This window comes from Apostichopus japonicus, chromosome 22, assembly GCF_037975245.1.
Source record: "Apostichopus japonicus isolate 1M-3 chromosome 22, ASM3797524v1, whole genome shotgun sequence".
In the NCBI taxonomy this organism is placed as follows: domain Eukaryota; kingdom Metazoa; phylum Echinodermata; class Holothuroidea; order Aspidochirotida; family Stichopodidae; genus Apostichopus; species Apostichopus japonicus.
The window spans coordinates 20,462,206-20,479,576 of NC_092582.1; the positions used below are offsets into that span (position 1 = coordinate 20,462,206).

General features: G+C 38.5%; 1 long non-coding RNA gene across 1 annotated transcript; it reads left to right on the plus strand.

Annotated features, from left to right (window-relative positions):
* The first annotated feature begins 6,726 nt into the window (after positions 1 to 6,726).
* LOC139964128 (uncharacterized) lies at positions 6,727 to 10,520 on the plus strand. The gene is made up of 3 exons (XR_011791839.1): positions 6,727 to 7,117; positions 7,844 to 8,012; positions 8,556 to 10,520. It is a non-coding gene; the product is annotated as an uncharacterized lncRNA (long non-coding RNA).
* Positions 10,521 to 17,371: the final 6,851 nt, after the last annotated feature.

Consider the following 17,371-nt stretch of genomic DNA (forward strand, 5'->3'; position numbering starts at 1 on the left):
TAAATCTAATAAAAAGCAACAAATCAATTAAACGAAACAATAAAATAGTAAACCTCAAAAACCTTAAACCTTAGTAAAAGGAAACGAGCAGGAATCACTAAAAAAGCGGAAACGCCCTTACAATGTTAATACACAGTGAAACAGGATAAGAACTAGTATAACAGGCTAAAACAAGGAAAATTATTATCAACATAAACTAAACATATGAGTTTTCAGGTTTTTCTTGAAAGTATTCACGTTTGTGCCCCCGTGTTTGAATGACTGCCATTTCATCGATGTGGTGGAATTTTCGTCAGTGGCTTGCGTGAGTTAAGTGTTCATACATGCAATCATATTTTATAAATTGGACGGTCATTTGGGGTCATGAGAGGTCATCTTCTGAAACCTCACAAAATGCTTCTCTTATAGAACATTTGTCCAAACCTGCTGTAAGTTGTGGAAATAACTTTTGAATGGAAGTACGAGTGTTGTATCAAGTGTGTCGTTGGCAACCCTTATACTTGGCATGTATAGGTTGCCAATATTAGATAAGGACCTTATTGATATTATCAAGTTGGAGGTCGAGAGACATCTGAAGACAACAAGATAAATTAGTGAAAACATTGTACTGGCCTTATCTCAAGAATGGAACATGTAGGATACCTTTTCTGAGTTGGACAAACCCCTTGATATACTTTTAGGCCAAAGTCATTTAAAGTCAACCAGCTCAAAGGTGAAACATTGTGACCACCATGCTAAGGATATGTAGCATTGACAAGTCTCCTTTATCCATGAGGTCTCATTATGAGTATAAATGTATTAACTATAGTGAAGGTCAAACTTCATCAAGGGTCAACAGTATCTACAGAACACATGTAAACCAAACTTTTTCATGATATCTTATAACATTGGCTCATACCCTGTTACGATGAAGTAATCCATCAAACACTAATACAGTGTTGCAATTCTGGTTTAAAAATATACTACAAAGGCATCTCTGCATTTTAAGTATTCAAGAACACAACTTAGCGGTAATTATATCATTTGACTTTTTACATTTATTTCAAAGTTTTTTCATGGTTTATTTCAATAAAAGTAAAATAATAAATCTATTTTTATGTCCTTTATAATAAGGTAATAAGCTATTACTGCTAAAGAAGGAGCATAAGCCAAAGGGAAAAGATGGGAGGAAAGGAAATGACACCGTTATCCAGCCTAACGTCTTATACTTTTCGCACAAGCTGCTCAGAACTTATTGCCAATCAAAAATAAATTCTCAAGTAGAAGCTTAGCTGAGCTTCTGCGACAGTGGCGGAGCTAGGGGTATTGGTCAGGAGGGGCGAGAATGGTCTGTAGGGGCGCTTTCGACACTATCTAAGCGGAGCGCCACCACTGGTTGGCGCGTAGCTTACAGAAATTTTTGGAGTAAAGATACTCCCTAGATCGCCGGAAATTATCTTGTATTAGTATTTATTCAGTCGCGTAGCGAGGAATTTGCCAAGGGAGGGGTAAACCTGTAGGCAAATTATCAGAGCCGTAGATTCAGCATTTGAAGCTATCTAAGCGTAGCGCCACCATAAGTTGGCGCGAAACGTAGAAGAAAATTTTGGCCGAAAATGCCTCCCAGATCGCTGGAAATAGCACTTCCCAAGCCTTGCAAGTTGCATTTAAGCATTTTCTATTTTGAAATTACTAGCGATATCATAAAAACGTACAAAAAAATATGCTGAAGGGGGAGGGGCCGGTCGCCCCTTCGCCCCCCCCCCCCCTCCCTTGGCTACGCGCCTGCATTTATTAGAGCAGGAATTGTATAATTCGACGGTAGTTAACATGTGTTTTCAGTACAGTGCGACTACTTTAGATGTCTTCTCGGATTATGCGCTATGTCACGTCAGGTTTTTCAGCAACTATAGCCTATTGCCGGTCCGCGGTCGAAGGGTCGTTCATGAGTGGTCATCATGGAGATTCGAGACCATTCAGACCAATTCTATATTTTTCGCACATGTAATTTTTTTCAACCCCCAAAATCCCAGTGGGAGGGCGACTGGGGGCGACAAGCTTTCATGGTGGCTGTCGCCCCCACGCCCCCCTTGGCTACGCCACTCATACACTACCAAATGTTCAACGCTCTATTGAAGAAGTTGATATTTACATCACAAAGTTTGTCGCAAAACATTGTATGTTAGTATGGGAATTTGTAATGTCTCATCATTTGTTTCCCCAAAACAAGATGGAACTCATGGGGTTCACGACATAAATACATACTTCTATAGATATATAATAGCCAAAGCCAACCAGGATACTCCTTACTATTGCCTACGAGTACGACCTAACTTAACTTAGCCTTGTCAATTCATGAATGAGGTAAGGCCAGTATAGGCTTGTAACATTGGTACAATTGTAGGCTACCATACCAAACAGGGGACGAATGGTCCAAGGTATATTCTTGGCCTATATAATAGTATTCACACGGTAAGAATTTGTTAGCTCAATGATAGTATATATCACTGTCAAAGTTTGAGCCTACAAGGCTACAACAACACAATCCCACGCAGGCTTAAGTTATTAGGCTACACAACAGTAGGCCTAGCTTTAGGATGTTCATTTATTAAAGGTATAGTGATAAATCGTCGATAACCGATTACTTCAAAGGTTTCAGATGACACCTCTCGCTGTGGAAGTCAACGTGGGCCAAATAATGAACATTTATTAACAATAGGCTATTGCTACAGACAGAGAGCCTATTGAATCCGTGTTTCAAAGATTTCTACGCAAAAATCTTCTACCTAGCCAAGAATCTTCATCCTGAACTTTCAGTTTCACTACCTCAATCTACTAGAATATACTAGACACTGATCGCAACCTATGGATCGCGACCTGGGCAAAAAGTGTTTCTTTATCAAACGGGACATGATCTACATATCTTATCATTATTCAATAAGTATTAAAATCTTTTAAGTTTTATTCTGGATATCTTTTAATTTTAAAAGAACCTACAAATCAATAAATATCAGATATTTGAATCACTTAAAGAGGCCATGACACGAAAAATCCAACTAATCGAGAGTAACTTCCTCTGAATCTATGATAAAATTTATGTTCAAAACTATCCTCAACACCTTGAAAACCTAAAGGACTAATTAGAAATTAACGTTTTAATATTCGCATCCGAAAATAGATATCTGAAAATGCGATTTCAAAACAAGACAATGATGACGTCATGTCAGGAACACAAGTGCCAAGCCCAGTCACGTACCGGATGCGCGACAATCATACCGTCACACATACACGCACATTTACACTGAGAGAACAACCACTGTATAACGCTATATCGTTAGAAATTTCAAGTTCGTTTACAACATGTTGTAAAATATCCGAGAGAATTGCCGGTCCGTTGTGTTGTTGGGGGCTGCACAAATGCCATAAGCCATGCGATTAGCCTTCATCGATGACCGAAGGCGAAAAAAAAACACGGCGATTATGATGCGCGACAATCATACCGTCACATATACACGCATACTACAATCCCTCCTTTTTTATGAAATAAAACAAATGGACTTTAACGGATCGACATTAACGAGGCGTTCTTCTGTCAAATAATCTACATTTAAACTACTCCGAAGACCAGATCGGGGAACAGGAAACCTCCAATGGAAGTGGCGATCCTCTGGAGGGAGCGCAGCCGAGCACTAGTAGTACTATATAGTATCAACGTTACTACACTGAAGTCGCAATAGACGAAGAGATTTTGTATGTATCATCTAAATGAACACCCCCCCCCCCTTTATTGCCCTATTGTATAGTAATAAGCTATGAGGTTAGCTTCAGAAGTGATGAGGTACATCTTCATGTGAAAAATCTCAGTGCCCCAATTTATTTCTGGAATATGCTGGGTCAGTTAATTATAGCACTAATTTCTTATTCGTATTCCAGGAAAACCATTTTTTATGTTGGGGAGGGAGTGGGGTAACGGGATGGGTCAAAATAAGAAGGTAAAAAGATTTTATTCCAAAGGGTGTTTAAATCTCCCAGCGAATTATTTAAAGACACAGAGCAAAAGATTTACACAACGTAGTTCAAATCTTTAATCATTGAACACAGCCTGTGACTAAACTTACATAAACAACAATCATTGTATTATATGACATAAAAGTAAAACTGTACTTTCAATAGACATTATCATTCTTAAATAACACTAATGTAATTTGTGACATCGAAGGAGGTTTAAAGAAAAAACGACTTACATGAAATTTTTTACTTAAAGCCTACAAAGCAGTTGCATGTCCATCGCTATCAATCGTTGTTGTGACAAATTAATTAGAATAATCCAGAAGCAAATACAATAATGGGTAATTTAAACCAAGAAACACTGCACGACGCAACTCACATGCAAAAATGCTACCCACGCACGACGACATGTACAGCACTGACGGGCAACGTGAAACACAGCATCACACGCATTAAAACAATCGAAGACCATTAACAGGGTGTATTGCTGAGTTTCTGAAGGAAGATTTTAAAACAAACCAACTGCTGCTGAAAAACAAAGTCTAACCATTCAAGAATACTGCTGCCTCCATTGTTCTTTATTATGACTTTCTGTCCAATATCAATGGTTATATGGATATTTTGGCTTCCAGATTAAAGTACGAAGCAAACATGTCTGGAAGGTAAATGCTCCTACAAAGGTCAATGACTGTTCCCTCATGTACATATTATATGACATCACGGTCACGCCAATACTTGTGTCCAAATGCTTCAAAACATGCCTTTTCTTTCATTGTTGATGTTGGGTCTGGAAAATAAACATTTCATCCTTTATTAAAAGTCTTGAAGTTCAATATATCAACACTTAGGGAACCCTGGCGGATTGATAATCTAACACAATAGCAGAATAGAAAAGGTGTTTCTGGAGGGATTTCTCAACCAAGGCTTCCTATAAGTAACAATGAGTTTTCTCCTGGCAACTTGAATCCAGTGTAATGACAATTGGCTGGAAACTCAATTCTGATCCTTTGGGCTGCACATGATGGTAGCAAAACCCTGACATGTCTTGCTAGGAACCCCCAGTACCATTGAACCTGTTGACCGTAGGCTATGTATCTGTCCTGCCTGGAAAAAAATTATGAAAGTTCAAAATGTATTAATGTTGGCCCATGATGTCCACAATAACAAGCAGGGATAAAGTGTACAGTTATGGTTACATTTGTTGTGAATTTACACCTTCCATGTTTCATGAAAACATTCTTTTGTTTCAGACAATTGATTTGCAAAACCCCAGGCCAAAGTACTAGCCTAGTAATAATGAGTATGAAATAACACATGCCTACCTAGCATGGCTGCATAATGCAACTTACTTCCCCGAGCCAAACTTTCAGTATGCAACCAACCCTACTACTATACGCACCATACTGTACATGTATGAATACATAGCTAACACACTGTACATATGGGTTGTAAGTCACCGTCACACAACGCACAATACGGTTTAGGGAATTCCAACAACAAATGCACAAAATGGACTGGATCTTGTTTTTAAATGCTTCGTTAATAAATTCTTACCACGTTGTATGTTCCTTGCAATAGTTCCGAACGGGTTTCTTCTTCGATATGTTGTGAAGCTTCAATATCGGCTCGTTTAACAGGCTCGAACTGATACAGTTCTAACGCCTCAGGTCCACCCTCAACGTTCGGTTCAATACTGGCATGATCATCGAGAGCAAAATCGTGTTCATAACATGACGTCACATGACGTCATGAGATTAGGAACATTTTCAGGCGAACGAACTTTTCGAAGGGAAAAAAAAAATCAATTTTTTAACTGGCAGAATGGTTGATATATGTTCTAGAGAGCATGCTTAGATGGATCCCAAAAAGACAGGACGTTGACAATTTCGTGTCATGGCCACTTTATTACTTTGTGCCTTATAAACACATATATATACAAGGTAAGTAATGTATGCAACGCCCACAGTCAACTGTTGGGTTACTACCTTGTATCACTCCAGATGATAAATGTTTCAGTTTTCACAGTCAGGGATCTGTTGGAAAAGGCTGACGGTTTCATACGGTTTAGCTGCAGTCCCATGTTATATTGTGTACATGAAATGTTAAATTTATGAAACGGATTTGAGAACTGACAACTACCTGTTGTTCGCCAGAACGACAGATGAAACTGCTGCAGGTATATGTGAGAACCACAAAATATATAAAATTGCGAGATACAACTGCATGCTGCATGACGCGAACTCAATATGACCTATGGGTTCTTTAAACATTGCTATAGATTTGCTACATATGGACTTCCAGACTTAGATTTTACAGGCAATGGAAGCAATTAGTTTACCAGTTCAGAGTTTGCGGTGTTTTGAGAAAGAATGGTGTGAAGCACATACGTACTGTTTAATACAATCCTGCTTCAAATAGTAGTGGAAAGGGCGATTCAGACAGTCGAAGATGCATTGAGGAAAATGACAGAAGGGGGCCATGGACATCTTGCAAGGTTCTATACCATAACCGTAACACCCCCCCCCCCTGTACTGACACATACATACACACACAGCAACAGTACAGACTCCATTACACTTAATCATGTGCAGGAAAGGTGAAACCCACATGAATCTATGAGAACAAGGTTTGTACAGGACCTAGACATTTCTTACATTGTTAGATTGGAAGACGGACGCACCTTTAAACGTCACCGAGATCACATACGTTTGCGTACATGTTCTACACTCCGAGCACACTGTAAAAACACCTGGGTCATTTTGTGTGACCCATCTGCTGAGTCAGCCATACTTTACCCAGAAATGGGTCGTATTGGTTGAGTTATTACGCAAGATTGTTTGAAATTGTGAAATAGCTCGATGAAAGTTTGACTTTTTGCACTGGGTCACTCTCAAAGACTTTTCTCATTGGATAAGTTATGTCATGTGACCACTATCAGCGTTTTTGCATGCCTCCTTTCGTAGACAACAGCTGAACACCGTCACACAAATCTACAAATCATACGTAAATTAAGGACCAAGAAGGCAGTCTTAGTTGAATCAAAAACTTTGATGGGCTCTGAAAATGGACACGTTTGTTAGTTCCATCCTTGATGACTGGGGTTCGCCAATGTTAATACCAATATTCAAAGGTAAATATACGCCAAAGTATGCTGACTAAATCAGGCCACAGGCGCTCGCAACGTTTATTAGTTAAATACTATATTATAGTATGCCATTGTAGATACGATGATAGGCTAGGCCTAAGTAACATGTTATTTGTGCTGCGAGCGCCGTGGTTCAGACAAGCCCATAATTATCGATACAGTGATAGTGATACTGATACATAGATAGCTGTAATGTTAGACCTAACGTTTGGTCTTTAATGAAGCATAGGCCTTACCTCACTACGTAAGTTTAACTAAATATAACGTTAGAGGCTAAGACCAGTATAATGTTACTTGTTAATAGCTATATAGCTTGCTGAACAGAGAGTTAACAGCGTGCCATTAAATGTAGTAAAACAGTAGCGTAATCAGACTTTTTGATGGGGGTGGGGGAGAGCTAACGGGTAGCAAGGAGTCTGTGCAAGGGGAGGGGGACAAGATATGGGGAAGGGATGTAAGGGGAGGGGATCAAATTCTTGTATTTAAGGGGTGGACAAGATGCAAAATGGTTCATAATTTCTATCTTACTAATTTACTTGTATATCAATTTGGGGGGGGGGGGTGCCCAATTGGGGACTCTTGCCCCACTCGTTATGCCACTGCAGTAAAATATGATATACTCCAACAAACAGTCTTTGCCAAGACTATAGTCTGTGTAATTGAACAATTGAAGTTAACTAAATATGTCCTATTTTTATCTGTGGACTATAGGAATCAGGGTACACAAAAGCCCATGGGAAACATCCTGCTACAGGGTATCTTGAGGAAAGATTGCGCCATGTCCGAAAACGATCCCATGCCTTTGAGAAACAAGAAGCAACACTGAAAGAAGTAAAGAAGCCTACACCTGTAAAGTTCAACATAAAAACAGATCCAAAAGGTACTAATACCATTATCGTGAACAATCTACATGCAATATACTCAGTAAGGGATGTGGGTCAATTTCTTTAACTGTGTAGGCTAAGTAACTGATACTCCTACAGCCCCAGTCATTCCTACAGGTATGTAATTAAATCGCATAAAATGTCATAATGATTTTTCACTTATAACAGTCAGGTGCCAAGTTAAGTTGCTTAAACCTTGAACTTAGTATGTATGTAGCCCTTTGTGAGTAGATGATCCCTCTATTTTTTCATGGAAGTCCAAGGTCATTTGAGGTCAACAGAGGTAATAGTCTGAAAACCTTGTAACTGAACACAATATTTAAAGGAGTTTAAGTCATTTGGAACTTCAAACTCAGTATGTTGCAAGGGACCATCCATCATCTTTCCTACTGTTAACCATTGGACTCTCTAGTTTATGTTCACATGAATCTTAAATCTGCTATGGTAATGATTCAAGTGAAAAAGATTTGCTAATTATTTAAATTAGTTACAACAGAATTAAGTGTGCATTGAAAGCAGCAATTTATTTTCTTCCAAAGGTTGGAATCTTCCTCAATTCATTGAAGATGAGCTTAAGCAAGTTGATATCTGAAGCAGCCATTTGTCCTTGCATTTGGTGATAGAAGGAATCCGACTCAGTCATTTGTATTCATCGATAGGGTTGCTCTGCCAGCAACAGATTTGATTGCAGCTTTTGATATTTGTTTCAAATCATTTTACGTGTTTGACATAGCCTACCCCTGCCAGTGTCAAACAACCTGGGAATTTATACAGAAATTCCTCTTTAAGCTTAGTGAAGGGAAAGGAAAGGTTTCGACATCCCCTTCAGTAAGAAGCCTACATGCTTTTTTAAGTAGTCAGTAAGACAAAATAGGTATGTAAACAACCTTGTCAAAGGTAGTGTTATGACTTCTTTGGTTTTATATACATTGTAACCTTTTATCATATAATTTTCTCAAAACACATATAAGGGATATGAACATATCTCCTGTAAACCTTGGGCAGTGCAACATTAGCTTAACACTTACTTGATGGTCATTAACATGATGGGATGATTACATAAGTTTTTGTTTTATTTACGTGATGTGACAAAGTTGTTTGCTATTTATGTTCGCATGTTATATTACCTTGAACAAGGTTTAAGTTTCATTTGGTATTTGTTATTGTTAAGTTTAGAGGGACTAAAGAAGCAGTACTGCCTCACAAACAGTGGTGCAAACTAGTGTTCCACCATACATCATACATGCACAACTAGCCAGAAGCATGACTGATGTACATATTATGCCTGAGCAACTGAAAATTTAATACATATTGTAACATATTGGTGGTGCAAAAATATTCATTCACAGTGTTTCATTTATTGATGACTTTTCAGTGATTATAAGTCTTGTACTGTATGTTATAAACAGCTTTGCCTGATTCAAATCTAATGCTGTTTTGGTAGAAGAACTACTGAGGAAATTATCACCTTTGGGATATGCTTGCAAGATTTTATTAATTGGCAGCTGGCCATAGGGTTTGTCTTGCCCCACCAACCCACTGCAAAATATGTTTGATATTGTCTTTGACTTTTGGCCATGACAAAGCCCCCACCAAACATTGAGCTTCCCAAAATATTTGATTTCTTACAGCCACCATTGATGTACTGGTGCACAATTAAAACTACATGTCTTCTTTGTATACCTACCATTTTATACAATTGATAACTATGGAATGCTGTTTATTTATATTCTTTAAAAACAATTAGAAATGCTAGCTAATAATCAAATTACTACAGTGACTACGGATACAAGTAGAGAGTGAGTGCATACTCCAGTCTTGATTAACTTAATAATACAAACACTGCAGCAAACCTAGCTGTGAGATCAACAATTAAAGTCCTTCAAGTAGTACAGAACATATTCCTCAGTAAACTAAAGTTTGTGCACATGAATAAATGATCAGTTTCTTTAGTTAAGTATGTCAGGATTTTAAGGAACATTGCTTAATTTCCAATGATTCTCAAATGGTACAGTAGCCTATTTTCTTGTGTTCATTGTTTGTTTAGTTTTATGGGTATCACATTACTCTGATTTTTACTGTTACTATGATGTTCTAGTTGGAATAAAACAAAACGAATATCGATATTTATCTGAGAAATAGAAGAAATTACATGCTTTCATTGTAACACCACTTTGTGATTTTAATAAATTAATTGTTCTTTAGGAATTGAAGTCTTATGTCATTTCTTTTTTAGACTTCCTGCAACTGCAAATGTAAATTCAGCTTTGACCCATTTATGTGGTCAATTTTTTTGACCCAATCTGCTGGGCTGGTGGAGATTGCACTAACCACTGGGTCAAAAGCTGGGTCAAAGTAGCATATGGGTCAAAGTAGCATATGGGTCAAAATAACCCAGTTTTAGGTCAGAGGTCAAATGACACAGATCCTTGGTCAAATTGACCCAAACCTGGGCTGGTGGAGATTCCACTAAGTTGCTGGGTCAAATTTGGGTCAAAAAATGACCCAAGTGTTTTTACAGTGCAGAACAGTACATTTAGGATTATATCCAACAACCAGATACCCTTACAAGTACAACTGCACGACCAATCAAAAGGCAACTTCCAGTTTCAGACATTGTCAACAAACCAACTGAAAAACACCTGGTCAAAATGAAACGGTCCAAACGTGTTGGTAAACCGCCCAATGTATTAGATTTGTAGGGGAGTAGTTACCATCACACTGATGGGGCAGAATAAACCCTCAGGATGTATCGATGGTGAGTCAGTGTAGTCTACCCATGAACTCGATAATGTTAACTATTAATTTGTAATCTTATCTTAAACCTAAAATAATTATAATATGATTCAGTGCATATTTAATCTTCCATTTATGTAGAAGTTAGCACTATGGGGCATTTAGGGGGGGGGGGGGGTGAGGAATGAAGTATTTGTTACTATGGTTATAACTTATAAGAGTAGAGCGCAACCAGTTTTAGTCGGCGATATTATATCAGAAAGACAAACATAGTGCTCTTTTACAACTTTTCCAGTAGGATGATACTTGTTTACTGTCCCATGTCTGGACTTTAATACATTTTAAGAACTAAACTGATGGACAATATAAAACTTTCATATTTTGTGAGACAGCCAGATGTGCATTGGCCTAAAAACAAATATCGTTATCGCAGTGTATTAACAGTGTAATAATTATTTATAGGAAGCGCGTAACACGTACGATTGCTAGCTAAGCTTCATATCATGCTGTTCGTGCAACAACTTATGACGAATCATTGAAAGGATGAGAACGAACGTTGTCGACGTTGTTGTGGATACGGTTCGTGACATTCCATAGAGTGCGGTTAGGTATAGGCAATATGTATTTTATTACGCAGTTTCCAACTGTAGGCCTGTACAGGCTATAGGCTTAATTTAGCAAATTGCATCTGCCAAACTAAGTAAGTATAGCTGCATCAATAGGCCCGTAGAATGTTACTACGATTATAATCTAGTTAACGGAGCTGACTAGTATTCAAGATCAAAAGAGCACTGACAAAAAACCATTCTAAAAAACAACAGTTTTTAACATTTTTTCGACACTGAAAGGGGAAGCAGTCGCTTCCCCTGCCCCCCCCCCCCCGGCTACGTCTCTGTCAGCTAACACGTGGTTCGAACGAAAACAACTCAGTGAGTATATCTGATCATATATGTCCTGAACATCACGATCCTTTACAAACATTAAATCGTCGTGAAAATATCATTTGGGCTTTTGAAAATATCAATTAATTTATGAAGACTTTTAGTGCCTTGTGTTGTATTGTTCTAAATAGCCCACAAAATACGAAAAAAACAAGATGAAAACTATTAATACCGAATGTTAGTTGAATTGGCATTTGTAAACTGCACCTCTATTATTGCTGAAGGCTGTGTTTACTTGCTCTCCGCCCACCTGCCCCCCCCCCATTATTTGACCATACAGTCTTGCGTTCAGGGCTACTAATAAAGACATAATTGTAGTATATACATGTGCTGTAAATGCACCACTTGACGTCTAATTTTGTCACAGAAAGTCTTGAATCCCCCCCCCCCAACCCTCCTCCCCCAACACACACCTTAACAATCATTCAACGCCACTGCGACTTCGTATGGGTATAATCCAGCAAGGCAACAATATTAAGCTATACAACAAATAACACACTATCACATTTGTTAAATATTTGGTCCTCATACTGCGAGACAATTTTCGAGGGGTCGAAGATTATCGTCCTGAATATGTTATTCTTACAGGGTGTAATAATGGTAGAATAACAATCCTCAGTAGGCTTTCAACACTACGCCTCTCACTTTTAAGCTATTTTTTCTTGAATACAAAGTGCAACAACAGACGATACCTTGTCCTCGAAATCGAACTTGTTTTTGTTACGTTATTAAAGGTATGTTATAGCGAAAAAGTATCTTATGCAGTTTATTTGTCACTTTACTGAATAACAGTTACATGTACAATAACAGCTGCATGGTTTGGGTCGCGACTCTGATACATATGCTGAGCTTGTAGGTTACCATGAACTAAACTATTCTTAAGTCGCGATTTTTTTTTCCCAGCGCGGTAAAGGCGATCATTTGTATAGCTCGCTTCTCATTGGCTGGGTCTTGCACTTTTGATGCTGAATTATTCAAATTTGGAAGTTCTTGCTTACGCTATGTACGCGTGTGTGTGTGTTCATGTACATACATGTGCACGCAGTGCTTCGTGATTCACATACACGTACTGTATGAACTGGCGACTGTCTTAATGACAACTAAGTTAAAAGGTTTTTTCTTCGCTTTTGCGTGGACTTGTTTGTGTATCATTTACATCCATAAGTTTGTAACAAAAGGTTTAGTGATTGTCTGAAAATAATCTGTCTTTGAATTATTGGCTAAATGAATGAAAAATATTCTAATTTCGTAGGGAATGAAAATTTGGACTCTACGTGGTTTCAACCCCTACAAGCTGGTATTGTGTTATAGTTATCACCCATTAACGGTCACTGCCTCTCTGCAGTAAGGATGGTCATAATGGTCCCTCAGCTAAAACAAAATCCTTGAAAGCTATTATCAGAGCAAGACCAGCTTTCAACAAATGATGCGCATGTTTCTACTTAGTACAACCAACAGGTTTTAATTCAGCATAGATCTGAGACTTGGAAAAAAATGTTTAGTATAACATTTCTCAAACCGTTGCTCTGTGCTCAAACTTTCTTGTTAAAGCCTTGATATGTTTTCAACATCATTCTCTTCCAAGGTTAACATTAACATACGGAAAATGCATCAATTCATTTTTGGTGCCAAATTGTTACGTTTATATCATATGGTGATATTTTGTATCATCTTCAAACTGTTTCGGTTTGATTTAACTTCTTTACAGAGGTGTGCGATGCATAGCCACAGACCCTTTACACCCGCGGCATAACAAATCGACAAATACATTAAAGTGGCCATGACACGAAAATTTCAACGTCCTTTTTTTTGGATCCATCTAAGCATGCTCTCTAAAACATATATCAACCATTCTGCCAGTTGAAAATTTGATTTTTCCCTTCGAAAATTGAGATTTAATTTTCCCTCTTCGGGCTTGAAAAGTTCGTTCGCCTGAAAATGTTCCTAATCTCATGACGTCATGTGACGTCGTGTTATGAACACGATTTGGCTCTCGCTGATTCCTCCGGTCACACATATCATGCTTACAGTACAACAAAAGTACATAAATACACAAAACAATCGATTACAAGTCGGCGCGAAATCAGATCGAAATTTCCCGTAGAATGTCAGATTTAGAACGGCAACCGAAGTTCAAAGTGATAGTGGTTCTTCACCAGGCAGTGAAATTTGGCTATAACTAGAGTGCACTTTCTCATTTTCGAAGCAGAGAGTGAAGGCGATGATCATGCCAATATTGAACCGAACGTTGAGGGTGGACCTGAGGTGTTAGAACCGTATAAGTTCGAGCCTGTTAAACGAGCCGAAATTGAAGCTCCACAACATATCGAAGAAGAAACCCGTTCGGAACTATTGCAAGGAACATACCCAAGGGCGGCGGAATCACATTTAATCTGGGGGGGGGGCACCGACATCAAAGGGCACTTTGCAGAAATTCGATTGCACTGATGCAGCCTTAAATTTAGTACCCTTTATAACTCTTATTGTATTATCGTATATGCGTATACACATCACTCCATCAAGACCCCCCCCCCCCTCAAAGAAAATATGCATACTAGTACTGCAATATCCAATGTGCAAATTGGGAAACAAGTTTTCTTTTAAGACAAAATGAGGTGATATCATGCTTGTTGCTAGTGTAGGAATCTTCCAAATTAGACATTATTTCTTGTTTATATCTTAACAATATTTTTCCATTCGAAATAGCTTTGAGTTTGACCCACAGTTATTCATTAAAAGTCAGTGGCGTAGTAAAGATTTGCAAAGTTGTATGCACGACTATCTGAGCGGAGCGCCACCATTGGTTGGCGCGGAGCGTACAAGAAAATTTTTGGTTTTACAAACCCCTCAGATGGCCGGAAACGGCCCTTCCCGAGTGTTCATTGTGGTTCCCTAGCCTCTTGCTAACTTGAGACACCTCAATTTTTATGTAGAAAAAGGGCACATTTTTAACCTGAGGAAAAGTGGGGGGGCACGTGCCCCCTGTGCCCCCCCGGTTCCGCCGCCCTTGAACATACCACGTGGTAAGAATTTATTAACGAAGCATATAAAAACAAAATCCAGTCTATTCTGTGCATGTGTTGTTGGAATTCGCGGAACTCCCTAAACCGTATTGTGCGTTGTGTTACGGTGGACTACAACCCATATGTACAGTGTGTTGGCTATGTATTCATACATGTACAGTATGGTGCTTACTACTACTATATAGTAGTAGTACTGGTAGGGTTGGTTGCATACTGAAAGTTTGGCTCGGGGATGTAAGTTGCATTATGCAGCCATGCTAGGTAGGCTTATATGTTATTTCATACTCATTATTACTAGGCTAGTACTTTGGCCTGGAGTTTTGCAAATCAATTGTCTGAAACAAAAGAATGTTTCATGGAACATGGAAGGTGTAAATTCACAACAAATGTAACCATAACTGTACATTGTATCCCTGCTTGTTATTGTGGACATCATGGGCCAACATTAATACATTTTGAACTTTCATATTTTTTCCAGGCAGTACAGATACATAGCCTACTGTCAACAGGTTCAATGGTACTGGGGGTTCCTAGCAAGACATGTCAGGGTTGTGCTACCATCATGTGCAGTCCAAAGGATCAGAAGTGAGTCTCCAGCCAATAGTCATTACACTGGATTCAAGTTGCCAGGAGAAAACTCATTGTATAGGAAGCCTTGATTGAGAAATCCCTCCAGAAACACCTTTTCTATTCTACAATTGTGTGGGATTATCAATTCGTCAGGGTTCCCCCAGTGTTGATATATTGAAATTCAAGACTTTTAATTAATGATGAAATGGTTATTTTCCAGACCCAACATTAACAATGAAAGAAAAGGCATGTTTTGAAGCATTTGGACACAAGTATTGGCGTGACCGTGATGTCATATAATATGTGCATAAGGGAACAGTCATTGACCTTTTTAGGAGCATTTACCTCCCAGACATGTTTGCTTCGTACCTTAATCTGGAAGCCAAAATATCCATATCACCAATGATATTTGGCAGAAAGTCATAATAAAGACCAATGGAGGCAGCAGAACTCTTGAATGTAAAGACTTTGTTTCTTCAGCAGCAGGTTGTTTGTTTAACAATCTTTCATCAGAAACTCAGCGGGACACCCTGTTAATGGTCTTCGATTGTTTTAATGCGTGTGATGCTGTGTTTTACGTTTCGCGTCAGTGTTGCACGTATCGTCGTGCGTGGGTAACATTGTTCCATGTGATTTGCGTTGTGCAGTGTTTCTTGGTTTAAATTACGCTTTATTCTATTTGCTTCTGGTTTATTCTGATTAATTTGTCATAACCACGATTGATAGCGATGGACATGCATCTGCTGTTTAGGTTTAAAGCCAAAAATTTCATGTAAGTCGGTTTTCTTTAAACCTCCTTTGATGTCACAAATTATATTAGTGTAATTTAAAAATGATATTGTCTATTGAAAGTACAGTTTTACTTTTATGTCATATAATACAATGATTGTTGTTAATGTTGGTTTAGTCACAGGCTTGTTCAGATTGTCTTGAATGACTGTTTAGAACTGACATCGAATAAACTTTGTTCAATGATTTAAGATTTGAACTACGTTGTGTGAATTTTTGGCTCTGTGACTGTTTAAAATAAATCGCTATGAGATTTAAACACCCTTTGGAATATGATCTTTTAGACTACCTATTTTGACTTATCAACCCACTCCCTCCCCAACAAAAAATTGGTTTTCCTGGAATACGAATAAAAAATTATTGCCATAACTATAACTGACCCAGCATATTCCAGAAATAAATTGGGGCACTGAGATTTTTCACAAGAAGATGTAACCCATCACTTCTAAAGCTAACCTCATAGCTTATTACTACACAATAGGGCAATGAAGGGGGGTTAATTTAGATGATACAGTAAAATATCTTCGTCTATGGCGACTTCAATGTAGTAACGCTAATACTAGTACTACTAGTACTAGTGCTCGACCGCGCTCCCTCCAAAGGATCTCCACTTGCCCAGATCTGGTCTTCGGAGTTTTTAATGTGGATGACTTGACAGAAGAACGACTTGTTTATGTTGACCCGTTAAGCCCATTTGTTTTATTTTATAAGAAAGGAGGGGTCGTAGTCTGCTTCCGTGAAGTGTTCGCTACATACGGAGCTGTATACTGGCTATAGGCCCAGTGAAATCGGCGCTGGTGTTCTGCACTAACTTGGTCATAATCGCCGTGTTTTTTTTCGTTCTTCGGCCATCGATGAAGGCTGATTGCATGGGTTATGACATTACTGCAGCCCCCAACAACACAGCGGAATGGCATTTCTCTCGGATATTTAACAACTTGTTGTAAAAAAACTGACGATATAGCTTATACTAGCCTACATTGGTTGTTCTCACAGTGTACGTGTGCGTGTATGTGTGACGGTATGATTGTCGCGCATTCGGTACGTGTCTGGGCTTGACACTTGTGTTCCTAACATGACGTCATCATTGTCTTGTTTTGAAATCGCATTCTGAAAGATCTGTTTTCGGATGCGAATATTAAAACGTTAATTTCTAATTAGTCCTCGAGGTTTTGCAGGTGATGAGAATAGTTTTGAACATAGATTTTCTCATAGATTCAGAGGAAGTTACTCACGATTAGTTGGATTTTTCATGTCATGGCCTCTTTAACTTAATTGACTCTACTCAAACGCGTA